Genomic DNA, 27,945 nt, shown 5'->3' with positions numbered 1-27,945 from the left:
AGTCGATGCGTACGAAATATTCATTAATAATACTGATGTCCGTTATTTCCTTTGTGCGGCATGGGTCATATGGCAATGCTGCACTTAAACTAAATAAGGTTTTTTTTCTATTAAAATGCCTATATGAGATTAACTTGAATCAGATGACTATAAACTCACTCGTTTTCCTTTCGGTTTGACCGGCTCGACGACCGTGACCATGGCTTCTGCCTTTGCAATCTATGGGAGAAGGAGCAACTTGCAGCAGAACTGCTCGATTACTCTTCGGTGGAAAATCATCGTGCCTCGTGATACAACTGATTCTTTCTTCAAAAGTTAGCTTTTGGTTTACCAAGGGAATTTCTCTACAGCAACGAAACACTAGAGCACTGACCGAGAGGAACCTAATAATATTGGTCATGAAACGGATGTAAAACAGTCGTTGCCGCATTTAAAAAATTTGCCTCTGCTTCACGCCCGTGACAAAAAGAATGACATGTTTCTTTATACATGGAGATCATATTATTGATTTCTTTTCACAGCGTGGATTGGCGCCATGGCCATGGGTTCTAATTTTTTTTTTGGGTCTTATATCAATTGCAGTGTGTGATCGTCTTGGATGCCGTGTTGTGTCCTTTGCTGGTGCGCTACTATCCGTCCCAGGGTTGTTCCTGACCTCCTTCATACAAGAAGCTCATAAAATGTATGTGACCTACGGACTTGTATGGGGAGTGGGTTCTGGTTTCTCCTATGTGTCGTCTATCGTTCTCCTGGGTGAATACTTTAATAGAAGGCGCTTGCCAATGGGATTGCATCATGTGGAGGTGGCGTAGGCTCTCTTGTTACCGGGCCGGTCATAAATTACCTACTGGCATCTGTCGGATGGAAACACTCACTAACAATGCTATTGCAACAGAAACGAACAGAGCTATCCACAAAACACAAGCGCAGCAAACTAGACATTCAGTAACGGGAATTTTTGTTCTAATCTTGACCTAAACAATGCAAGCGGGAAACCGCCTTTGTCAGTCTTCGTATAAATCTTCGTTTGATGCAGCGCGGTTCTCCTTCTTAGGGCTGAACCGTACTCGCAACTTTCATTTCTTCTTTATAACTTGAGTACGATGTATTACAACTCTCGGTAGAGCTTACTTAAGGTAGGTAGACATCGCTATCGGTCGTTATTTCAAAATTATTTCAGCGCTGACTTATACAAAATTGCAAGAGATGTGAAAGGTATTTTGGTGTAGACTGAGAGTTTTCACAGTTTTCTACGTCATCAGCCGCTAATTCGTTACCAGTCCACGGGACACTTTTAAGACAAAAGCACTTTAGGGCCCGAAAAAAACCGAGTTTTAAGTCTGGGACTATTCTTCAATCGGAATTGGTTTGTACATATGATAAGCTAAATATTTACGCAAAAAAAATTCGTGTCATAAGCTCTTTAAGAATGGCAAGTAATTCCCATAACTAGTTGTTTTAGAATGTCCCCATAAGTAAGGCTGGTAGTCCCCATAAGTAATTGTTTTAGCATGCATATCCCCTCATGCACGGGAATCTACGAACGCGTGGCCGCCACTTTGAAAAAGTGACCGATGTACCCTGGGACGAGGTTGGCAGCTAAGCATGAAACGGTCTAGGATCACTTCCTAGTGTAGTTCAACTTGGTAAGTGACCGATCTTTCCTCTCTCTTTTTTAACATAGTTAGCGCCTTAAACGTGTTTGTGAAGAACAAAAAAATGTGTAGTTTATGGCTCTCAAGAACAATATAGACAGAAGAACAAGAGAAATTAGTTATGAAATTGAAACCACCTACAATCTTGTACTCACCATTTCAGTCATTTTCCGCCAGTGTTTTCCTTGTGAACTTTCTTGTTTCACCTTGACCGACTGTAAGAAGAAGCTTGCTCACTTTGGAAATTTCAACTGCAGATTCGTGAAGACAGTAGAAGTCTCCATGCACTTGGATTTCATGACCAAGGTGTCTTGCTTAGTCGGTATACCTCTGTTCCTTTGAGAGAGACTACTTGGGAAATGGTTGCCATATACTTTCTGAGTTTGGTACTGGCTATCTCAGTAAGGTTTGACAGAGGTGGGCCGCCTTCCATAGCAAATTTGACTGTCTATTTGACCTAGCAACTATTAAATGGATTTTCATCTGGAATACCCACGGCTTTCCTTGTCTTGTTGAGGAGGTCGATGCTGTTTTTCACCTCAGGTGTCAAAATTACTGTTACAGTCCTGCCCCACTTACTACGAATCTCAACTATGTCTGATCTGTTTTAAAAATATGATAATTAAAACATAAATTACGTTTACTCAAACAATATTTTACAAACTCAAATTATAGAAATTCCCCCAAGGTATTAAAATATAAAAAATGAAACAGAAATATTTTCTTTTTAATGGCCCAAAAAGGCATTATTAGCATCAGAAAAACACGTCATTATGCTGAACATTTTGAAGACTTCATAAAATGTTCTCACTGTCTTTGCTGTAATTGTGATATCATGACATCAGGATGTGCAATGTGTTACCCAGTCAGGGTTGATGAAAATACCAAGGAGAAGGGGGCAAGGCTAAAAAGAATGACTTTCCGGATTTAATTTAGAAATTAGAAAGCTAAAATAGGCAAAAAAAAAATAAAGAACCAAAAAAAAAGGAAAAACCAAAAAAGTATCGATGCAACAGCATGAGACTCTTTAATATTATAGTACATTTTTGCAATCATAATATTATCATTCCACAGATTTAGCCACCAGTTAGATCTACCCTTCCTGGTTTCATTGTTGTTGTCAGGCAATGTTTTTGGTCAGTCAGTTTGAGTGTCTTAAAGAAGCTCAATTCCAGAATTTTCATGACATTTTCCTTGATAACTGGAGACTTTGTTGAAGTAGGAGATGAAAATACGACTTAAATAAGGTTTGGACTAAGATAGGGCAAGCATGCTATGTTATAAGCATGTTTAAAAGTATTATTATCATAATAATCATTATTACCTGACACAGAATGAAGGACTTTTTCAGGTGCATTGCTCTGCGATGCATTATTCCACCGTTGTAAGAAGAAGGAACTGGAGATGTAGATTTCTTTCCCCTTTGAATTCAAGAGGAAAAATAGTGAGTTATGCTGAAAGTCTTGTTTATGGCAAGACTGGAACAAATAAAAAAAGCTTAATTACTATAACTTGAAACTTCTAAGTTAGGAAAGCATTATAAATATATATGCCCCAGTGGGAAAAAAAAAGAAGTTGATGAGAGATTCCTAGGCCCAGTTGTTCAAAGGCCAATAAGCATTAACCCAGGGTCAAATTTTTATCCAAGCTTCTTTGTTCCTTCTTTCAAAAGCCTTTTTTGGATAATCTTCTCTTTTCTTTTCATAGCATCCAATTTTTAAATTGGAGACAAAAAGAGCTTTCAGATCTGGAACCAGATTTCACACTAAGCCTGGATTATCTAAACCTAGCTTTGAACAACTCAACCCGAAAAAGGATTTGGAAACCCCCCCTTACAGAAATTCTTTGCAATAAGGGAGCATGATCAGTTCAGTATACAAAAGTGTAAGTAAGTGAGAGTTGAACATGACCTGTCTGTGGAAATTTTACTGAAGCAGTTATACAAAATGGCAACGTTGGTTGAGCAAGGACAACTACTGTGGAACTGAATGGCCAGATTAAGAGATGATCATATTGTTCAAGATACGGGCCAGACAAAAATCACTCCAAATTAAAACAATCCAACCAGTCAATAAAATAAATCTGAGTAGTTAAGGATTGATCACTAATTGTGTTATTGTACTTGTTAGATGTTTCTTTCCAGTTTGTATCTCCCTTACAATGCCATTTCGTAAAATGATACTCTCTGATAGACCTGTGTGGCAAGTGGTCGCTTATTTCAGCATAACAAGTTCCTTTTCCTTCAAAATATGTCAGGCAATTGCTTTATATGTGGCTATCAATATAAATTTAGTGACTATCTTTAAATTAAGCCAAATTGAAAGGCAGAGATTCTAATTATTCGATTGCTTTGTAATTCGCTTCATCGTTTACCCAGCATTCCTTATCACACAACCCAAGTTTCCACTTGTGAAATTGCTGCAAGGAGTCTGCAGATATTTAGTTATTCTGATTCATGGAGGAAACATCCTTAGTTGTTATGATATTTATCTGGAATTGTTCATCAACATCAGCCATGTTGTTGCTCTCGTTCATATTTTGTTCTTTGTTGCGTTGCACCTTACTCTCAACTTTGCCATCTTTTACTGGTATCTTACCTTCATTAACTACATGGTTAAGAAAAAGGAATGTAACAGTTTTTTTCTTGTTTTGTGATAATCATTATTTCTTAGTAGAGCCAAACTTCATTTAATAACTTCAACTTGACGCATTAGTTCCTGGGAGTTTTGTCTGAGAATGTCTTTCGAAGCTATTCAAACCGTTTCTTTTAGTCACTTTGAGGGTCTGAAGAGCGAAATTGTCCAAAACACCTTTTATAGATACTGTTCTTTCAGATGCAAATCATAAGCTTCCGCAGTTTGGTTATGCACAAAAAGCAGTCTTACACCTTTTGCTTTTCCTCCTCCCCTTTTCTTGCACTTTTCTTACACCACTGTTTTACTTTTAGCCGTGGTAGTAATAGTTCATTGTTTTTATGATTTTTAAGGCTTTTGTTTGGTTGCAACTTACCTTTGACGTTGGAAGAGAATGTATAATGATATTTATGAAGACATTTGAAATGGCAAAAGCCACTTGCAAAAAACTCAGTGGGGATTTAATATTGGAAAACTATTTCTGTAACATCAAAAAATATCTTTCATTTTCCAAAGAGCCCTAAGAATTGATGGGCTCAGAGTGTAAGGGACATCTGCAGTTTATATAATAGAGGGTGTGTGTATGTACATACCAGTTTCCAAGGAGTCTGTAAATAGACAGTCATTGATCTGATTCAGGGAGTAAATCTCTTCAGAATTTGTTGTTACATCTATGTGGAAACTTTCATCATTGTCAGGACTGCTGTTGCCCTTGTTCATATTTTCTTCTTTTTTGTGTTGCACCTTACTGTCCCATTCTTTAGTCCATCTGCCTTGCTCTCATTACCTAAGTGGTTAAGAAAAAGAAATTTGTAGAGTTTTGCTAATTTGTGTGAAACCAGGAATGAATGATTGGAGCCATCATCATAATCATTGTCGTCATCATTTGAAGTATTATTAAAAAAAATAACTTTTAGATTGTTTTGACCAAGGACGGTATGAGTTGTCATGATATCTAGACAGATTGTATGGTATTTGCAATATTCATGTTAAGAGAGATTAATATACGTAATCATAACAGGACTGAAACGGTTTGCATTTGAGTAAATCTAATTCTGGAATGGAGAATTAAATGTTATAATTTTTTATCCTAAGGGCTATGAATGTTCCCCTAAAAAAAAACAAAACAAAACAAAGCAAAACAAGAAAAAAAAAAACGAAATTATCTTTAGAAGAGATGGGGCAAACACCCTGATAGCTCATGGGGTCCATTACACTGAAACACAAGCAAAGAAAAGAGTTGCTGCAGTTCTGTTAAGTATGACACAAGTCTCCCAAAACAAGTTATTAATGGTTAGGTTGCAATACCTTTTAGCTTTCGCCAGGGAAGATCTCTAACTTCATGGTCACAGTGTAGACCTTCACCGTTCCGAAGTCCACAAAGGGCAAGGCACACTTTGTCTTCACCGTTAATCTTTCTCATTTGCTTTATTTAATGGATTATCGTTTTTTAGTCTTCCAAGTCCAGCAGAGAATGTTGCATCAAGGCTAGAAAATCCACAAAAATCAAAGTTATAATTGGAAAAGAGCAGTCTCAATTTGTTCCTTGTAAAAGTGTAGTGTAAGGTTTGATAACTTAGTTTCAGTTCTTCCTTCGGTTGTGTGGCGCAGACCAAGCCCATCTAAAATTACACAACTACTTTATTTACAATGAAACTTAAATGCAACTCATGATAAAGCCAAAAAAGTGCAAAAAAAGTACCATATATTTTGATGGTAATTTTATTTCATTTGGAGTAAATGATGACAAATCATGAAGCACATTACACACAAAATAGTATGTATTTCAGTATCAGTGATTAACAATCTCATGAAGCCTATTTGAATTCATTCAGGTCGATTTGTGTACAGTAGTCTTAGGACAGCCTCCCCCACTATCTTAAAATCTTTTTTGTTTAACTTAGCGCTTACGGTTAGTGACGTTTTACTGTATTATAATTAAAATAACTTACCGTAAACACTTGAATCCATCCTTAAAAAAGAAGAGAAAGCTTCTTAGTTCTTCCACATGCAAATCTTCTCTTTGATAACCTTCATCCTCTGAGACAAGTTCCCCTTTATATTGAAGAGGGAGATCACCCTTTGAAAACTTCTCTGTTAGAACACACCTCACCCTTAAAACAAAATTATACCAAATCCGTTGATCATTTTGCTTCCCTTTTTGTGGCTACTTCCTCCTGTGGGAGGCAAAGCCATATATATTATCGAAATGAGTAAGTAGCTGTAAATGAGTTAATCACTCTTAGCCTTAACCCCTTAACTCCCAAGATCTGATTGGACTTCTAGCTGCTACACATATCCTTGCAAATTAGTTGTGAGAATTTGGTGTTAGATCAGGACAACAACTTCTACCTGATAAGTTTGAATATTCTCATGAGCTGTTTGCAAGATAATATAAGGACATTGTCGGGAGAAATTTCATGTTGATCACTTCTGGGAGTTAAAGGGTTAGAGATAGAACAGTTAGGTTCTCGAGCTAGCCCCTATAAATTTACCGTTATTATTATCTTTATTATGATTATTTGTTACCATTTAGTTATTGCCTGAATGTCAGTCAATCACTATATTCGCGAATCATCTTTCTCTCCACAAACAGGGTACTCATAGATACGTGGGTTACGGCAGTTTACTGTTTTACATGTGAACGGAAATTTTCTGCAACACTACCTTCTAGCATCATGATACAACCCGTAGTTATCTTCAATGCTATAAAAGTCATACTATATCAGTGGCCACATGCAAGGTTAGGCTGCCTATTTTTTAAGCTAGCAAGAAAAGTAATGTAATTGCCTTTCCATGGTCTATTAGTAATTTCCAAAGCGTTCCAATTTTCTAAAGCTAACCCTCTTCGTCTAAACCATTCTAATAATATTGTTTTTTGGTATTATTCTCTTTTGTTTGCTCTATCTGTGTCACACATATTACCTTTGGCTACGATTTTAGTCGAACAGTTTTTCCCTGGACACAATAAGATGTACGAGGAAGTTTAGCATAAAATAGAGTCTGAAAGGGATTGTAGTCTAATGATCTTGGACTAAGAGGAAGAAGGAGTTTTGTTGCAGTTCCATGTCACCTATATGCGGGGTAGCTGTAAAGTACATTGAATTGCCTTCAGTTGGGGATCTGAGAGTCTAACAAAACCGATGTATCTCCCTCGGTCATTCTTTGTTGTAAAGGACTGCTACCAAATAAATAAACAAACTGATAAAAAATACATAACCACAAAATTTTTAAGATCAATAAATTTACACCATTTTTTAAGCTGTGGAGTATTCCGAAGGACGCATTCTTTTGATTTCTTAAATCTGAAAAGGCTGCCCTTTTCCTCCAAAAATCCCCAAAAACGGGCTTACGCCAACTTTAAAATCATATGTAGAAATGTTGCAACAGTTTCATGAATCTTTCCCGGTAGTGACAAAATCTCTACTGTGATCCGTATGATTCTGACCTTCCCTTAGCAAATAGCAGCAGACGTTTCTTTCTCAAGGGCCGGGCAAAAGACAACAAACGCCCTATTCACGTACATTTTGTAAATTTTTCCAATTAAAAAAAAAAAAAGTAGTAAACATTTGTCCAATGAATTTACCGTTCCTTTGCTTTTCCTAAAAGATGGCAAGTTGTTTTTTCACTCGAACACAACAGACAAATTTTTAAAATAAACTTCAGTGTTCTACAAAGCTGCACTTCATCGCATAAATTCATAATCATAGTAAAAGGTGATAAGATAACGCGGGTAATTTTATTTTTAGATTATGAGGGGACTCTGTGAATTACTATGGCGCTATATCCACAAAAAGATTACCCCGATTGGCGCCCGTTTTCCAGCAAGGCTTCATTAACTTAATTCACAAATAAATCACATCAAAGGAACGTTTTACTTAAGCCGTCTTGAGAAATTTTGCGTCCTTGGGCCGATTTGTACAGATCAATTTTTGGCCCCTCATTAATTTCCCGCCAATTTATTCCCTGTCAAATTTCTTGGTCATTTTCCCCCACACGATTCCATCGAAATGCTCTCGCTCTCCTTAGCAAAGTTTTAACCCTTAAATTTATATTTGGTAAACATTGTGATCATCGTATTTACACTTTTCGCCGAGTGATCAGTGATTAAGAACGGGGACTTTCTCAAATAGATAAATCCGTCTTTTCGTCTCAATTTTACCCAAATTTCTTACTCGACCAACTAAGTAACTTTCTGTACGGCAAATTCTGATAAATTAAGTTCATTATTTAAAAAAAAAAGAATTCGATAGCTTCAAATTTATCCTATAATTTCATCATGACAATAACAACAACGAACAACCAGTAACAGCATGACAAACGATTTTGTGTACAGACCGTGTGGGCACCTTAGGTCGCTATCATCGCAAAAAAATTATCTTGAGGGTCATATTGCAGCACAGAGAATATTAGCAACTTAAGACCGCGCAAACATGTTATGAACTCATACTAAATAATATGGCCATTCCCGCACAAGAAAAAAAAATTCCGTTTTTTTTTTTTTTTTTTTTTAACAAATCCCCCGAATTTGAAGTAGATTTTCAGCTAAAAACCAACACGCTGAATTATTTTTAAAGTTAGTTCTGATAAATAACGTCCAGGTTTCTCCATTAAAAGGTTCGATATGCAGTTGTACTTCATCACATAAATTAATCAGCACAGTAATAGATTACAGGATTGCGCGGGAAATTTTGTTTGCAGAGCACATGGGGACTCTTACTATGGCGCTGTATCTCTACGAAAAAAGTTACCCCTTGTATTTGATTAACACCAGTTTCCAGCAAGATTTCATCGCCTAAATTCATACGTAAATCCTATTAACGAAACAATTTAACTTACGCCGTCTTGAGCAATTTTGTGTTCTTGAGCCACTTTGCACTGTTTTATTTTTTTGCGTGAATTATTAATTATTACCCGCCAATTTTTAATGTCGAATCTGTTGCTGTCTTTCTGCCACACAATTTCATGGAACTTTCTTCGCTCCCCTCAGCGAAGTTTTACCTCTCAAGTCCATGGTTTGGAAACATCGTCAAGTCTATTTGGTCATACTATTTTCGCAATTAATTAAATATTTTGCCATGGATATAACCCACCATGTGGGACCTCTAAATGACGAGAAAACACATCCGTGCATTTTAATTATCATTTCACCCGATTTTATAAGTCGACATAGCCTCTTCCAATAGACATCTTACCAAAAGAAACAATAAATTGTTCTCATTAAGCTTCTGCCCTTTTCTATCGTTAAACTGCTCGCGCCTTATGTACAAACTCGTCACCATCATGCATCAGATTTTATGGGGACCTTCGCAAGGAAAAAAGGTGCCCTCTCTTCGCAATTTTATCTGAATTTCTAAATCGACTGATCGAAACGAGCGACTAGATTAAATCCTTTAGACTAAGTTCAATTTTTCCGTTGAAAAGGCTCGGTACTTTCACTTCAACACATAAATTAATCATGATAATCGCAGTAATCAGTAACACTGCAAGACTGAGAATTTCGTCTTTGGACAATGTGAGGACCATGTTAAAATTTGGTCCGATGTCACCCAACAGAACAGAACAGAAAAGTGAAAGGTGAAGAACATAACGATGACTTATAGCTTACCTTTAAAATAGTTACATTTTGGCTCCGCTTATACTCCAGATGCAACTGAAGTCTCATGGAACTTGCTATGCTTATCATACTGGCAGTTGGGCTTATGTTTCATTAACAGATCAGTAAAAAAAATGCAAAACATTTGGATTTATCACAACACTTAGAAGTAGAGATAACGCACGTCACGAAAAAACATTTTCACTCGGTTCTTTAGACAAAAAATAGTCTTTTCATCTTTCTTATCCTTTGACAAATTTCGATCACCTTTGGTCCCCTAAATTGTTCATTGCCCCAAGACCGGAGCAATGGGAACTACAAAAAAAATAAATTTATGCCGTCTAATGTTTCCTATCTTGAACAGATTCACTCACCACTCCGTGGGTCCCCTTAATTAGGGTTTTTGTTTTTCGATACATTACACTGAAGTCAAAACGTTAACAACTTGTATCCCTCTGCTACCCGCCAGTAAACGTTTACTTATTGCACTGACTTAGTAGACAGCATAAGCAGCCTTTGCCCACCGAGCATTTTGTTTATTATTTCACCCGATGTAGCCTCTTCCAATAAATATCTGACCCAAAGAAACATTAAGTTGTTCTCATTAAGTTTCTGTCCTATCACCAAACTGACAGACATTTTGTTATCATGCAGTGAAAAATTATGGGGACCGTCGCAAGAAAAAAAGAAAGCCGCTTTCTCTTCGCAATTTTACCCTAATTTCTTAGTCAACCGTTCAATTGGAAACGACCAGCTAAATAAATTCCCTCAAACTAGGTTCAATTCTTCCCGCGGAAAAGGCATGGTGCTTTCATTTCATCGCATAAATTGATCATGATAATCACAGCAATCAGTTACACTGCACGACTAAAATATTGTCTTCGGACAATGTGGGGACCAAGTTAAAATTTGCTCCGTTGTTCACCAAAGATTATCCGGTAGGGACAATGTAGAACAGAAAAATAAAAGTTAAGAACATAGCGACTTATAGCTTACCTTAAAATAGTTTCTTATCCATTGACAAATTTCGATCACCTTAGGTCCTCTTAATTGTTCATTGCCCCAGGACCGGAGAAATGGGGACTATACAAATAAACAAGTTAAAAGATCAGTAAAAAATGCAAAAAATTTGGATTTGTCACAATACTTAAAAGTAGAGATAACGCACGTCACGAAAAAACATTTTTCACTCGGTTCTTTAGACAAAAAAAAAATAGTCTTTTCATCTTTCTTACCCGTTGACGCATTTCGATCACCTTTGGTCCCCTTAATTGCTCATTGGCCCAGGACCAGAGAAATGGGGACTACACAAAAAATAAATTTGTGCCGTTTAATGTTTCTTATCTTTAACAGGTTCCCCTTAATTAGGTTTTGTTGTTTCGATACATAACACTAACGTCAAAAAGTTAACAGCTTCCATCCCTCCTGCTTACCGCCAGTAAACGTTGACTCATTGCACCGACTTAGTTTATAGGAGAAAAAGCAGCCTTTAACCATCGTACTTCTGTTACAGAATTGTGCGGGAAATTTCGTTTGCAGAGTGCGTGTGGACTTATTAACTATGGCGCTATATTTTCACAATAACTTTACCCCGTGTATTTGATGAGCACCCGCTTCTAGCAAGATCTTATCTCCTAAATTCATACATATATTCCATCAACGTAGCATGTTAACTTACGCCGTCTTGAGCATTTGTTTTTTTGGGCCAGTCTGTACTGTTTTTATTTTTTTGCGTGTGTATTTAATAATTTACCGCCAATTTTCATTTCCTGTTGAATCCGTTGCTTTCTTTGTGCGTCAGGATTCCATCGAAATGATATCGCTCTCCTTAGCAAAGCTCCACCTAACAAGCCCATTATTTGGTCAAAATTTTGAAAATGACAATTACATTTGCGCTAGAAATTTTACCTAAGTCATAATCCACCATGTGGGGACCCTAAAAATGACGAGAAAACACATCCGTGCATTTTGATGATTATTTCACCCGATATAGCCCTTTCAAGAGATATCTTACCAAAGGAAAATAAGTTGTTTTCATTAAGTTTCTCGTCTTTTCTATCACAAAAATGCTCATGCCATATGTGCAGACATATCGTTATCTTGCAGTAAAAATTATGGGGACCGTCGCAAGCAAAATAGAAAGCTGCTTTCCCTTTTCTTTTCAAAAAATCCTTTGGGGCTTTCATTTCATCACATAAATTGATCATGATAATTTGGCTGATGCGCCATCAACAGATCAGTAGGAAAATGCAAAACAAACAGGATTTGCCAAAACACTTAAAAGTAGAGATAGCGTGCGTCACGAAAAAACATTGTCAATCTTTTTTATCCTTTGAAAGTTTCGATTACCCTGAGTCCCTTAGTTGTTCATTGCACCAGGACAGGAGTAACGGGGACTATACAAATAAATAAGTTTATACCCTGTAATCTTACATATCTTTAAATTTATTCCAATTTTCACCAAAGACTATGCGGCAGGGCAACAAAGAAGCTTACTGACCTATAGCTTACCTTTAAAGTAATTACATTTCGACTACGCTTATACCCTAGAAGCGCCTGATGTAACTTAATTCTCGAGGAACTTGCGATGTTTATCACACTAGTATTGAGCTAATGGGTCTTGGACAAATCATTAGTAAAATGCAGAAAAAATCGGAATCTACCAAAACACTTAGAGGTGGAGATAACGCACGTCACCAAAAACATTTTTCATTGTTCTTATGCATTGATAAATTTCAATCACCTTAGGTCCCCTTAACTGTTCATTGCCATGGGACCGGAGCAGTGGGAACTATACAAAAGAATAAGTTTATACCCTTTAATCTTCCTTATCTTTAAAATTCAGTCCGATGTTCACCAAAGATTACACGGCAGGGCAATGCAGAGCAAAGAAGCCACCCTAGAACCTCCTGATTTAACGGAGGTTTCAAAGAACTTTGCTATGCTTATCCTACTAGAAGTTGGGCTGATACGTCATTAACAGATCAGTCAAAAAAATGCAAATCATCTGGATTTCTCACAACACTTTAAAGTGTAGATAACGTACGTCAAGAAAAAAACATTTTTCAGTCGGTTCTTTAGACAAAAAAAATAGTCTTTTCATCTTTCGTTTCCGTTGAAAAATTTCGATCACTTTGGTCCCCTTAGTTGCCCATTGCCCCAGGACCGGAGAAATGAGGACCATACAAAAAATAAGTTAATGCCGTTTAATGTTTCTTATCTTTAACAGGTACTCTCGCCATTCCGTTAGTCCCCTTAATTAGGTTTTGTTTTTCTGATACACTGACGTCAAAAAGTTAACAGCTCACAACCCTTCTGCTACCCGCCAGACATCGTTGACTCATTCCACTGACCTAGTTAATGACAGTATAAGCAGCCTTTGACCACCGCAGTTTTGTTACTTCCTACAAAGAGTGGTTTAGTGAAAAACACAATTCCTTGCGTACTCATACCGAGTGACAAAACAAATTGATCCCTACATTTTGAGCACCCATTCACAAGAAATATTCAGACAAATGTTACGATTCACAAGCTGAAATTGGACCTGAATGAAGTTCTAAGTAGGTTAAATGACGAATTCATCGCCATGTCGCAGACAAGAAGTAGTCCTTCGGTCGTTCATTGCTATCACCTTTGGTCTGCTTGCTCCAAGACCGGAGCAATTGGGTCTATAAAAAGAAATAACTCTATACCCTGTGGTCTTTCTTATCTTTGGCAGTTAACTTACCGTTTGAATTAGTTTCTTCTCCATTGAATATATTTTAATGGCAGAACATTATTGGATGACCCAGCCACAACGTGAGCACATTTACCGACAGGACAAACTACTAAGGAAAACAAGACAAAATAAATGTGATTTGTTACTTTGGAAACTAGGTGAACGAGCTCCCCGAAAACATGACCGCATTCTCTCAGGCACCAATAAAAATTCAGTTTTTTTATCATTGCGACCGCGTTAATAATACCGGCTTGTTATTATTTCCAATGACCAACTTTAGAGATTCTCCCAGAGTTTTTCTCAAGCCATTCCAAGGATTGGTTCAGGTGCGAAGTTTTTTTCCATTACACAGAATAACACCCATTTGATATGAAAGCGTTACCTTTTTCAAAACCATAGTTTGGTAAACTCCTATATACTTATGTACTTGTCTCCCCAAAGAATGATTTAAGAGTGAATTAAACTTTTTTGTATCATTTTCAAATTGCTTGTTGTTCGTCTGATCTGTCGTGGATCTGTTCGTTCCTTCAGTTAGCATCTTGCCTGAACCTTGCATGGTTGCTCGCCTTGACGTCAGTAATCCAGTGAACAACTATTTACTGCTTCCTTTTGAACGAAATAATTCTGGACTCCGGCTCATCAATGCTTCTTATGGTGTCAAAGTACTGACATGCCAATTGAGGCCACGTCCACTTTATCACCTTTCTCTGAAGATCAAAAACAAACAAGTACCCTTGAAAGGCCACTGTATCTAAAGCTCGTTGGATCCTGTCGTATAAATTGCTTAAACTACAAGAGTGCTGAGCATGCATAGAATTTATACAGATATTTTTCTTCCCCTCCAACGTCCAACGAGCTAACTTACCGGGTAGTCCCAGTTGCTTTTTTCGACACAAAATGGGTCAAGCGCCTGCTGTATAGCTCCGGTTGGCAAGGCATGATAGTGATATAAGAAACAAATAATTTATTTTGAAAGTCCGAGCCCTTCTTCCGTAAAGTAATACCTTGGGAAATCAGGCGATCCTCTGACATAGTCCACTTAACGCTTAACTTCCGCGTACCTCGAAACAGTCACCCGAGACCTTATGGCGACGGCGACGTAAAGGGACTCAACGTCGAGGCCGTCAGTTGCCGTTGGCGTTCCTGCCAAAAGTTTACATTACGAAAAGATCTTGGAAACCGTGAGTTTCTTATTCCAGCAATTGTGAACCTTTGAAAGTTTACTGAGTGTCTTGCCGATTTCGTCCTTGCTAATATCTGCCATGCCAAAAGTAAGAGACACTATTCTCATGGCTTATGCCCGTAATTTGATCGATGATACAGAGTACTTGTTTCTATATAACGTTAAGTTCTCCCAAAAATCCTTTTATTCTATATTGGAGCCAAGAACGCTTCAATCTGAACATGATGACAGATAAAGAAAGCAAGAACTTACTGAAGTATTGAACCCTCCAGGCCTGACTGTTTGCTATAACGACGTCAACATGGACACAACTGAGGCATTCTACATATTTCTCAGGCGGTTTGCCTGCCCGAGCAGGTAAGTGGAATTGATACCACGATTCGCGATACCTGAGCCTCAACTTTGAATGATTTCGCATACTGTGATGGATTCCATTTGCACTGACTGGATACGTTTGCTGTTGGATTGGATCAGCCGTGGATAAGTCGCCCACCTTTGTAGACATTCACAGAAATTATCAGCGAGAAAGGAGCGGATGATGTACAACGGCCCTACGAAAGTACATTCAATGAAATTTAAGTCCATTGCTACACCCAACGGCCTTATTGCTACCCTCTATGGCCCGGTGGAGAGTAAAAGGCACAACAGCGTAATGTTGGCTCGATCCAAAGTGTTGAACCAGCTTCAGGAGGAGGCAACTTATGCATTCATGGCGATCCAGCGTATCTTCTCCGACTTCACTTTCAGAGTTCATTTCACGGCGTTACTAACAGACCTTCCAAAAGCTTGGAACAAGTCAATGAGTGAAGTGAGATTTTTAATTGAATGGATCTTCGGTGATGTCGTAAAGTGTTTTAAATTCTAGGACTTCAAGAGGAATTCAAAGTTATGCTCAAGCGCTGTGGGAAAAGTGTATATTTTATGTGCTCTTCTTCATAATTCTCGGGCATGTTTATGTGGTGCAATTACATCTAAGTTTTTCCAGTTCCTACCCACAACTGTCCATGAGTACTTTCAAAAATTTCAAGCATGGTCCATAATAAATCAATTTTCCGAATAATTTTCAATCAGTCTTCAGTTTACTTTGAAATAAATTAATCTCCTTTAAACGATCATTACCATGTAAAAGCATTTTAAAAGTACTAAACTTTAAAACTATAAACAACTTTTAAAATTAAAAGATTATATCAAATGATCGCATAACTCATACAGATTATACAAACTGTTGATATTCTCTTCAGACAGCTGATATTCTCTTCCTGTTGTCTATCACATATACAGAAATACGCAAGGCATCTGAACCAGAAATTCCAAGTTTCAAATAAATTTGCGGAACAATTTTATTTGTCAGCAAGTTTTTGTAACAAGAACATAAGCGCCTGGCTTTGCCGCTGCAGCAAAACCATGTTCATACGTTCTAGTTGTCGTAGCTGCTGTTGCTGCATTCTTGCGGTATTCGATTGTTCCTCGAATCTTTCGTCATGTTTTTTTTCCTAGATTCAACTTGCCCTCTGCCTCTCTTACCTCCTTCTCCATTTGCAGTTGTTGTTTCTTTAATGCCGCCTCCTCCAAGTCTTGGCACCAAGACAAGTCAATGGTTTGAGGCAACTAAAGAAAGCCTTGCCTTTCGAGATATATTTGCACATAATAAAATTCAGCCATGTAGTTTTTTGTTTTTCCCTTGATGCCGTTGAGTACGCATTTGTGTCTGAGGGTGTCCGTGGAGACCAATCGGTGCACGAGAGTGTCTGTCGCATGTGAATCACATGAACGGCCAAAGGTGAGCCTATCCTACCCAGTTCTCAGGATCTTCGCCCAGGTTTTTGATAAATACTTTCAGTTGTTTGTAAAAGGCTTTCTCTGTCCACCCACGGATCTCTTTCCAGTGTCAGCCTACAACAGAGGAGCTATTTTCGGAGAATGGGACTTGTGCAGTTTGTGCAATAGAACCATCTGCATTCAATTTAAGTTGAACCAAATGTATTATGCATTTTTTCCGGTTGAACCATTTGAGCTAGTTTGACCATTTAAACTACTTCAACCAAATAAGATAGATTGTGCAATTTGTGCAGTTTAAATGTTTTTGTAAGTTTGAATATTTAACCAGTTGGACCAATTAAGCTAGATTGTGCAGTTTGTGCAGTTGAAGCACTTAAGCTAGTTAGACCATTTCGACTACTTCAACCAAAAAAGATAGGTTGTGCAATTTGTACAGTTTAACTGCCTACGCTAGTTTGACTATTCACCCAGTCGAACCTATTAAGCTAGATTGTGCAATTGAACCTTTTAAGCTAGTTATGGAGTTTGTCCAGTTGAACAGTTTAAGCTGGTTTGACCATTTGAACTACTTCAACAAATTCAGGTGGCTTGTGCAATTTTTGAAGTTAAATGTCCTCGCTAGTTTGACTATGTAACGAGTTAAATCATTTGAGACAACTTTAACAGTTTTTGCAGTTGAACTGGTTAAGCTAGTTATGAATTTTATACAGTTTAACTGTTTTCGCAAGTTTGACCATTTAAGCAGTTGGAGTTAAATTAAAGAAATTTCGAAAAGAAGTTCGAAAGAACTGCAGACGTTTACCAAACAGAGAGAGAAACACGACAGAAAACTCCGTCACTTGCTCAGTAAGAGGTCTCCTGTTAATTCAGGCTCATCTCTGAGAGATAAATGAGTCTTGAACCTTTCCTCCAAGGAGTTATCCGCGCTGGAACGGAGTGGTTTAGAGAAGGGTCTGAAGTTTGCTATTGCTCCTCGCAAAATACCGACTGCCGATATTGTCGCTGCTGTTGAGGAGAGTATCTCTCAACTCAAGGACGATCGTAGGTATTTGGTAAGAGCAGAAGTAATTAGCATACTCACACGCACTAAACCTCCTCCCAAAAACATTCAAAAGGATGTTTTCAATGCGCTTATAGCTCTCAAAAAGGATCCGGACAGGCTCTTAATTGAGGACAAGGGTAATTGTGTTGTGGTTATGGACAAACAGCAATATCACGACAAAGCTTTGTCTCTGCTTAATGACAAGAGTACGTATGCTGTCTTTAACTCTGATCCTACCAGTAAAACTCAAAGAAAGTTAAACAAAATGTTGCTTTATTTGAAAAAAGCTGGTATAATTAGTGACTCTACGTACAAAATGTTATACAGTAGTGACGGCTTATGTCCACGTTTTCATGGCTTATCTAAAATTCATAAACCGGGAATTCCTTTGAGACCCATTGTCTCTTTTGTTAATTCTCCGACTTATGCAATTTCTGGTTATCTTGCGAGAATTTTGTCGCCTATTGTTGGGAATACTGATTACTCTGTCAAAAATCCCTGCGAATTTGCGGATTTCATAAGAGATAAAACTCTTAACGCTTGTGAAGAATTAGTATCTTTAGACGTTGTTTCGCTCTTCACCAAAATCCCAGTTGAACTTGCCGTCAAGGTTGCGGAGGAATGACTCAGAGAAGATGCTTCCCTGGGACAAAGAACTTCATTGCCTGTGGAGGATGTTAGTCATCTGCTGTCTTTTTGCCTCAAAACCACGCAATTTACATATAACGGCGCCTACTATCAACAAGTTTTTGGTACAGCGATGGGTTCGCCCATCTCTGCTGTCATTGCTAACATGGTAATGGAAGACGTGGAACAAAAGGCCTTAGCCACTTCATCGGTTAAACCCTTTTTCTGGAAATGACATGTCGATGATGTTATTTCTGCGATAGTTGGAAATGAAGCGGAGCGCCTCTTGTCGCATTTGAATTCGGTAGAGCCGTCGATCCCATTCACCCTTGAGCGTGAAAAGGATAGACATTTTCCCTTTCTTGATTTAAATGTGTTCAGGGTAATTTGGAGACAAGTGTTTACCGTAAACCTACCCACACCGACAAATACCTCGCTTTCGATTCTCACCACCCAGTTTGCCATAAAAAGTCTGTAGCCAAAACTTTACTTAGGAGGGCTGACTGTCTACCATCTTCACTCGATTCGAAGGCTGAGGAGAGGAAATATGTTTCCAATGTCCTAAAGGCAAATGGCCATACAAAAACTTTTCCCCGTAACTGCCAAAAATCAGTTACAAATAGTAACGCTCTTGATGTAAGGGAACCAGCGACTGGTTTTTCTTTTATTCCTTATATACAGGGTGTTACGGAACCCATCAAGAGAATTTTGAATAGCCACAACGTTAAAGTTGCACAAAAACCTTTCCAGACTTTGGGGCATATTTTCGCCAAACCTTAGGATCCCGTCACGAAAGAACAACGAACCGACGCCATTTATTGTATTCCTTGCAATGACTGTGTCAACGAATACATCGGACAGACCAAACGTCAGTTTGGTACACGGTTAAAAGAGCACCAAAAAGCGGTTTTCCTTTGCAAAAAGGAAAATTCAGCTTTATCGGAGCATACATGCCTAACTAACCATACAATTGGGTGGGATAATTCTAAAATTATCACCACTAATCTGCGTTACCACCAGCGCCTTTGTTTGGAGGCTTGGCATATTAGCTCCGCTCACGCTCCTTAAAATCGTGACGGTGACGGTTTGCTACCTGACGCCTATTTAGACCTCGTCCGAAAAAAAAGGCCGCTAATTAGTGATCATATAATAGGACCTCTTGTTGCAGCGTTTAGATCACCCCTGATGAAGGCACTAGACAGGAGTGTCGAAACGTTGGGTCTATGAATTGTAACTTTTTCGGTTACATTCATTAAATCTGCAAACCAGAGTAGAATCAAACTATGTCCAGTTGGAACAAATAGGCTAGATTGTGCAGTTTGCGCAGTAGATCCTATTAAGCCAGTTATGCATTTTGTCCAGTTGAAGCACTTAAGGTAGTCAGACCATTTCAGATAGATTGTGCAATTTTTGAAGTTAAACTATCCTCGCCAGTTTGACTATGTAACCAGTTGAATCATTTGAGGTGACTTAAGCAGTTTCCGCAGTTGAACTGATTCAGCTAGTTATGAATTTTGGCTGGTTAAACCATTTCAGCTAGTTACGCATTTTGTCATTTTCGCTAGTTTGACCTTTTTCAACCACTTCAGCCAAATAAGATACATTGTGCAATTTGTGCAGTTCACTTCGAATGTCAGACAATTCGTCCCGGACAATTAGCCCCCAATTTCAATACAATTCACCCCCAATGTGAAAACACCCAAATTATTGTAGAAAATATAGCTTTTGTCACAAGGCAATCATTTCTTGAAAGAAAAAGAAAACTCGACTACTCGAGTCAACCGAAACCAAAATAATTTAATGATCGTCAATCGCGTGAGCGTAAGATGGTGATACGTGTTCAGTTCTTCGGTTTTAGACGCGCGAGAACGCGTTCGCCCTTATTATACTTATAAATTCGACCGTAGATAGCTTTGTTTCATGTACGATGGGCACGAATGATTCGGTTGACTGACTCGGTGTTTTCACCTTGGGGGTGAATCGTCTAAAAATTGGGGGCGAATTGTCTGCGGGGCGGATTGTTCCGATACCGTTTACCTCTTTCCGCTGGTTTGACTATTTTAACTAGTTATACCGATTAAGCAAGATCGTGCAGTTGGTGCAGTTGAACCATTTAAGCTAGTTATGCATTTCCTCCGGTTGAACCATTTGAGCTAGTTTGACCATTTGAACTGAGGAGGGCATTGGGGCCCATTAGAAACCTTAAAACCGTAGAAAAAATCATCCAAAACCGAAAAAAAAACTCGATCAAAACCGAAAACGGCATGCAAAACTGTCAAAATCGATACACTTTCACATCCCAGTTATTAAAACCCTGATCGTTTCGATACAGTGATGACAAGTGTAGCGTACAGAGTAAACTACACTTATTTCATGACAGGATCCATGAATACCATGCACTTGGCATTCGTATCTTCTAGTATCTGCTTAAATTAACAGCTACGCTCTCGAGGACGAGAAAAGCCCTCCATAGGATTGCAATTTTGCAGTCGCAAAAAGCTATAGCTCTGGAAAGTTTCATCAAAAATCCCTGATCTAACATTTCCATTCGCGAACTAAGACCTGAAAGTTTGGAGATTCCATTGGAATGTTGAATCAATCAGTCACGTATGGCCTGTAACTTGGTCACCAACTTCGAGGTGGCGTTGATAAAGAAACTTTGGAAATGATCCGTGCTTAGCCGTGCCCTTCGTGCAGGCGCGTAGCCGTACCCTCCCTTCTTCCCCCCCCCCCTACCTCAGGGGAGGGGGAGGGTACGGCTACACGTAGGCTACCTAGGGATCCCTGCGATATTTCAATTGGTTTGTCACTCATTCCTCTCGATAAAATTTGCGTTTAGCGGCTATTCGAGATTAGTGGAGACGCGTAGTTGCCGCTCAGATCGAAGAGAAACCGGAACCCAAATAGGTCTAATTGGAAAAACCGAAAACTGCATCGGATATCAAAGCCGAAAACCAGTCAGTATTTTTTGCGAAAACCGAAAACCAAATGCTAAAAAACGGAAAATCCGCAAACCGCAATGACCACCAAACCGAAAAAACGAAGTTTTTTGGCACAAAAACCGAAAAACCGATCTAAAACGTAGCCAAAGCTGCAAAACCGAAAATCCTAAATCCCCCCTTTGAACTACTTTAGCCAATTAAGATAGAATGTGAAATTTGTGCAATTTAACTGTTTTCGTTAGTTTGACTATTTTAGGTATTTGAATCTAGATTGTGCAGCTTGTGCAGTTGAACCATTTAAGCTAATTGTACATTTTTTCAAGTTAAACCATTTAGCTAGTTTGACCATTTGAACTACTTTAAACAACTACGATATATTTTTCAATTGTTTTCAGTTTAACGGTCTGAGCCAATTGCGCTGAACTGTAAACTCTTTTTATTACATGAACAACGATTCACTGAAATCAAATGCATAAATCCGCTGAATAAAGAAAAATAACCGAGTCACAAAGGATAAGAAAGCTAAACAAAAACGATGGAATAGTACAAGTTATTTGTGTCTTGTCCCGCTACTAACAAATGAAATCTTGTTCGACAATCTTAGCAGAAACTAAAACTTAAACTCAAAACAGACCATGTGCTCTCGAAAACTTGATATCTTACCGTGACTGCAAAATAACCAGCGGTACACTGAAATATCTACTTGACTGTCCGCATTCGAATCAGTTCGCAGAAATGACATAACTACTTTCTAGGCAGAACCAATTCTGCTGGATCGTGCAGTTCGTGCAGGTTATGCAGTTGAACAATTTAAGCTAGTTTGATCATTTGTACTACTTCAACCAATTAGTTATTCAACCAGTTAAGTTAGTTTGGTTATTTTAACTACTTTAACCAATTATGGTAGATTGTGGAGTTTGTGAGGTTGAACCCTATAAGATGCTTATGCATTTTTTTTCAGTTTAACCATTGAAGCTGGTTTGAGCATTTTAACTATTTCAACCAGTTAAGCTGGATTGTGCAATTTGTCAGTTTAACTGTTTTCGCTAGTTTGACTATTTAACCAGGTAAACCAATTGAGCTAGTTTAACTGTTTTAACTACCTGAACCAATTCAGCTAGATTGTGCAGTTTGTGCAGTTGAACAATTGAAGCTAGTTTGATCACTTGAACTACTTTAACTAAGTAAGATAGGTTGTGCAATTTGTACAGTTCAACTGTTTCGCTAGTTCGACTATTTAGTTGAACCAATGAACCATTTCGGAGGCTTGTTGCGTGGATGTGATTAAATTTGGCTGCTTACCTGCTGTAAACTGTCCAGCTTTATAGACTTTGAGTTTTCTACCTGTTGAGATTTACCTGCGTCCCTATACAGTCAGGCGAAGTCTACTGTACGCCGAGCTGATGGACAGCGGTCTGCAATTTAAAGATAGGTGAACATGTCAATTGCGTGGAGTTTTGTGCCAATTAAATGACTGTAAGGTTAGTTGTATTGCTTCTTAAAGCTGGTGGGTACGTACGGTGAATCAAAAGTTCTCACAGGTTGTGCCCAAAGAGTTCATGCCATGATGCATCTGTTCTTCACAGTTACTATCCAGTGCACAATCATTTGCAAAATGGTTAAGTCGTCTACGATTGTGAAGCATGTGATCAGTTCTATAACGAGTTTCTACGCCTGCATCACCTTGTGAGAATGCACCTGGGAGCATTGTAGAGAGCATCATTGAGAAGAAGGTTGGGCGAGAACACATACGTGTTTCAAGCCATTGTTGACCGGGAAATATTTCCACACCTCACTATTTTACAAGTTCCAACATTTCATTAAGAAACTTTCCAATCATGGAGATGATAATAGAGGTGCATCTAGCTTTGAGATGACTTTCTATAGATCATCACGACTGACCGTGTCTAACGCCTTGGTCAGGTCAACAAAGGTGGTACAGAGGTCCTAGTGTTACTCCTGGATTTTCTCATAAAGTGACGAGCTGTAAATATCACATGTACTGTTCCGCTGCTGCTCGTTCGAAAGCTGCACGGACTCTCGAGCAGGAGACCTTGTTGCAAATGTTTGATGAGTCGATTAGGCATGACTCTAGCAAGGAATTTGCCTAAAACTGACGGCAGTAACGGTGTTCCCTTGTGGTTATCGCAGGACTGCCTGTTTCCTCGCTCTTACAATTGGACAATGATAGCCATATTGAAGTCTTGACATCTTTGCTCCAAAAGGATGAGAACATTTCACACAGATTTTGGGTGACTATTTTATTACCTGCCTTTCATATTTACGCAGGAATGGCGTCTGCGCCTGGAGCCAGGTGTCTTGCATTTTTCTCAGATGCTCTTGAGTTTACTATTGCAGGCAATAAAGACTTTCATTTCGATACTGATGTTGCGCTGACTTGATAGGCAAGAAAGTGCTTACGTTTCTGCTCTAGGAGTTCGTTTATTTCCACACATTGTCATCAAACCAATCCTGATTTTCCTAAGAGACCGAGCCTAGCTGTTGCAGTGATGCAGTATAGAAAAATCCACTCCTCTTTAAGAATTGTTTCACGGAAATGGAGATCAGGAAGCTGATCCATGAGGTCACTGATGACTTAAGTTATTCATTTTACCGAATAAAAGATTCCAGTTCACATGGAGGAATATTAATTTCATAATCATCTCAACTACATCTCTGTGGCTTAACGGATGATTCCTTTTTGGTGTTTTAATCTTCTGTAGTGTCACAGTAAGAACTGCAATAACTTAGGTGGCTGCGCCTCCTATAGGAGATGCGAATTTTTCACACCTTGTGCGAATGTTTTAAAGGTGTTTCTGAGAAATTGCACCACAATATCTCACATTTTATGCCAAATTTTGTGATTATTTTGAAAAACAGTGCTGAGATGGTCGGGATTTTTGAAGAAAAAGATATTTTAGATTTTTAGAGTTCAAAGAGACTTATAGACATTTTTTTGAAGAATTTTTTGATAGATTTTGGGAATTATGTATCTTGGCCTATTTTGAGATATTAATAAAGTTGTGTTCAATATGTGACATGATTTCAATTTGAGAGTTCTCTTACTTAGTCTTGTACACCGTGACTTATAGATGAGAACTAGATCCTTGTAACAAGGATTCCCATCCTTCACATCCTTTCCTTCCTTCCCGCGAGCCAGTATTGATAAACATTTTTTTTCGAGCTTTCTCTAACTAATTATTTAGCGGTCTTAGATTTTATTTGAATGTAAGAGTTCTTGCTGTTAGGTATCTAAGTGAATATTCTGTGAGGTTTATTGAAAGCAATACTGAGAACTCCTGGAAAGGGTATTTTATCTAACAGGTATGTCACAGCAAGGTGCATGGCGTGATAATCTCACCAATCAAGCAATTGCAGACAGACGAATGATAGAACCAATATGACAGAATCCAATCACTGAACTACTGCATGATGCCACAGATGTTGGAATTTTTCAGTTCGCTCAAATAGATGAAACATAGCATTAATTTGCACTTAGCTCGATCATTAACCATTTACACCCTCAGGTTGGTACTTATATTCTCCACATTGATCTCTCTACATTTCCTGTGGTAAGGACAAGGAGAATTTGTTTAACAATCATGAGCTTTTCAAATTGGTTATTATTTTCATTTTTCTCATTACCTATACATTCAATTCAAGGTTGATACTGAAATGAGAAATTAGAAGCCAGTCACCCTTTAGAGTTAATGGGTTAATAACTCAGAATTGGACGTGAATGAAATCGCTCTTTTAAAAGAGAAAGAAGGGAAAAGAAAGCGTTTTTTATGACGGAATACAGGAAAAAAGAAAACTGCTGCAAACAAATGGAGATTTAATCATTATGATTACGCCTAGCTTAGTGCATGGTGAGCCAACATGGATATTCAATTTGTCCTTGATGTTTAAGCTAGCCTTGTGTTATGTATATTTACTCTTGCACCTCAAAGGCACAAAAAAGCATCGATGAGATTTAGCGAGCTGCTTGTGATGAAGCCACAAAATAAAATGATAGTTTTAAGCAATTATTCGGATGTATAGGTAATAAATTGCTAAACAATGTTGAGATAAGCGCATACTCCATTGACTCTGCATGCACACTTTTACTACCCACACCAGGTCTACATGTTGAGGTCCTTACGATTCAGAGCCCACGTATGCGTCCTAGAGTTTCAAAAAGTCTGACTACAGATTACTTGAGACTCGGAGGGTAACGGAAAGGCTCTGGATGTGCTATAAGAGCCCTGACCCTGCCATCGCTGAGCATTTTAAGGTCGATTATTGTCGAACGCGGATGAAATTTTTGGGGTATATTTGTTGTGTTTAACAATTGGTGCCGCTTTACTAATAGCCTTTTGTAACAGGGACGTTAAAGAGCCCTGTGACCTGCATCAGTTCTCTTTTTTTTCTTTTTTCTTTTTTTCTTCCTTTTTTCTCAAACACTTTTTTGTAGCAAAACGGACATATCGTTAAAGATTCCAAACATGATAGGAAAATTAAAGAGAAAATGTTCCCAATAAGGCAACTGCGAACGGTACCCTAAAACAAAGCACCACCCTAATGGTCACCTCGGCTGAAAACAGCCTACCATTCTCAAATAATGTTGCGCGCGTTGATTCTGTTATTTTTTAACATAGAGAGCAAATTACTTAAGGTTGATTGGTTCAGATAGAGGGAATTTTCCCTTTATTTTGGTAATTGCCCTAGGGAAAATAACCCAAATTTGAAATATCTTCTGTTCTGATTGGCACCTGAGCAGGCAAGATGGGCTCAGGACTGCCCACTGTGATTCCGCGCAAAAACAGTTGGCCTCCTTTCCCGTCTCTCGAAATAAACAAGTCTTGATTCGTAATAAAGCGGCGATGTTTTTGCTCTATAGTAAATCCGATATTGACCAAGCTTTTTCGGTCGAGGTGGCTGGATATTAGTGTCGTTCTCTTTTTTCCGTTTTTATGGAAATAAAACACAAAAAAGAACTGACCCAATATCTAGCCATCTTGACCTCACGGTTGGTCAATGACGCTTATGAAAAATTGCGTTACTTCCGATTCTTTCCAAATTTGGAGTATAAGATGTTGAAAATTAAAGCCAATTTGGTAGTTAATTATGCACTACACAACTAATATTTCAAGTTCAATCGGCGTCGATGTGAGTCGATCTTATTTTATCCCCGTTGATGATGATTTAGAGGTTAAATTTATCATCGTAAACTCCGTAGATGGAATAGACAGTGGTGAAGGACGCAGACTAGATCGGGGGCTAGAAATCGAGATCGAGAAATCGAGAGCCATCCAACATATAGTTTTGAAAAGCATAGTCGTTCACCTCCAGTAGCCTATTTCGCATTCGCGTGCAGTTCCTGAGTTTTGATCAAAAATTTGTAACAAGTATCTGAGACCAAAGAGCCCCATAATTTACGCCAATGGATGTGATTCAACTATGCGATTCAAACCATGTGACGCGTAATACGATTGGTTGTTTTGTTGCCATAGAGAAATGCATATTTTGATTGTAAGCGATTACTAGTTAGTTTGTACGTGTGTTTTGTTTTAGTCAACTTCAATTTAGGAGCAGGAAGGAGTGGATATGAAGTCAAGAAGTTGCAAGCAGAAGACAGAAGCCTTTAACCCTTTAACTCCAAGATCAAATTTGTCATTCTCCTCACTGTCAACCATACAATTCTTATAATGTTAATTCAGATAATTTAGTATTGGATCAACAAATTATTCCCTAATTTATATTTTTCGCTATTCTCATCACTTATCTGGTTGATATTGCATTGATATTGTAAGGAGAAATTCTCTCTTGGTCACTCATGGGAGTTAAAGGGTTAAGGAGATGTTGAAAATGAACTTTGAGACAACCTATAAAATTTTGACAACTATTTTACCCCTCTTATGATTTTCCATTTCAGTTTGAGCCTATTTTTGGCAAGACCACAGACTGAAAAACTAGTTGATTATAGTTTGAGTTCAAATATACACCATAGTTAGTTACTATCATTGTCTACCTGTACCATTTCTATAGGGCTTTACAGTAAATCAGTGTATTTGTGTTGAACTTGATATATTGACTTCATTTGAAATACATTTTTGTTTCAATGTGTTGGTGTTGACCCCCAAATTTCTTCTGCTTCTGCTGCCCCCAGTTCTGTTTTGCCAGCAGTTAGTAGTCTCATATTTTCAAAGAGCATCAGGTTTATTTTTCTGATGAGAGTGCTATATTCAGGCCTGAAATTATACTTCGGTTCATTTCCCCAGGGACATTGTGAGACAGTTTTGTGAATTCCCTGAGAATGATTTATCATCTGTGAATACTAAGCCCACTGCTCCTCATATTTCCTAACCAAACCCAAAGTGAGTTTAGGAGTATTTCAGCTTTCTCTGGGAACAACATATGCTTTGCGGTGTATCATAAAATGAAAAGGGGATATTTAAAAGTTTGGTTTTGCCATAGTGTCTGGAAGTGCATGCTAGAAATGATGGAAATTGCTTTGCATTGTGTCATATCGAAGAGTGTCATAGCTTATTGTTTTGCAAACCATATTTCCCATTGCTTGATTTTGATCACTGTCAATGGTTTTAGATGTTTTGTTACTCAAAGGAAATACCAAAGAAGAGACAAAAAAACAAAATAATAGAAGATGCAAAAAAAGAAAAAAAAAAAAAAAGAAGTGAAGAATGTCATAAAAGCCACTTTACAGCATTCATTTTAACTTTGTCAGTCATGAGTTATGATAGTTGTGTTTTGATGCTAGTTTTGCCAGAGAC

General features: G+C 38.2%; 1 long non-coding RNA gene across 3 annotated transcripts; it reads right to left on the bottom strand.

Annotated features, from left to right (window-relative positions):
• Positions 1–1,827: 1,827 nt before the first annotated feature.
• LOC136283883 (uncharacterized) lies at positions 1,828–10,947 on the bottom strand. 3 transcript variants are annotated; one of them, XR_010718982.1, is made up of 6 exons: positions 10,881–10,947; positions 6,241–6,343; positions 5,597–5,776; positions 4,882–5,075; positions 2,980–3,076; positions 1,828–2,257 (listed from the first exon to the last, which is right to left on the bottom strand). It is a non-coding gene; the product is annotated as an uncharacterized lncRNA (long non-coding RNA). The 3 variants fall into 3 exon arrangements; XR_010718983.1 differs by lacking the exon at positions 10,881–10,947 and adding an exon at positions 9,897–9,952; XR_010718981.1 differs by lacking the exon at positions 10,881–10,947 and having other exon boundaries at positions 6,241–6,369.
• Between the last annotated feature and the right edge of the window lie 16,998 nt (positions 10,948–27,945).

The sequence above is a fragment of the Pocillopora verrucosa genome, chromosome 10 (genome assembly GCF_036669915.1).
Source record: "Pocillopora verrucosa isolate sample1 chromosome 10, ASM3666991v2, whole genome shotgun sequence".
In the NCBI taxonomy this organism is placed as follows: domain Eukaryota; kingdom Metazoa; phylum Cnidaria; class Anthozoa; order Scleractinia; family Pocilloporidae; genus Pocillopora; species Pocillopora verrucosa.
Note: the sequence above shows the minus strand (reverse complement) of the source record. Positions and strands in the feature narration are given on the sequence as shown.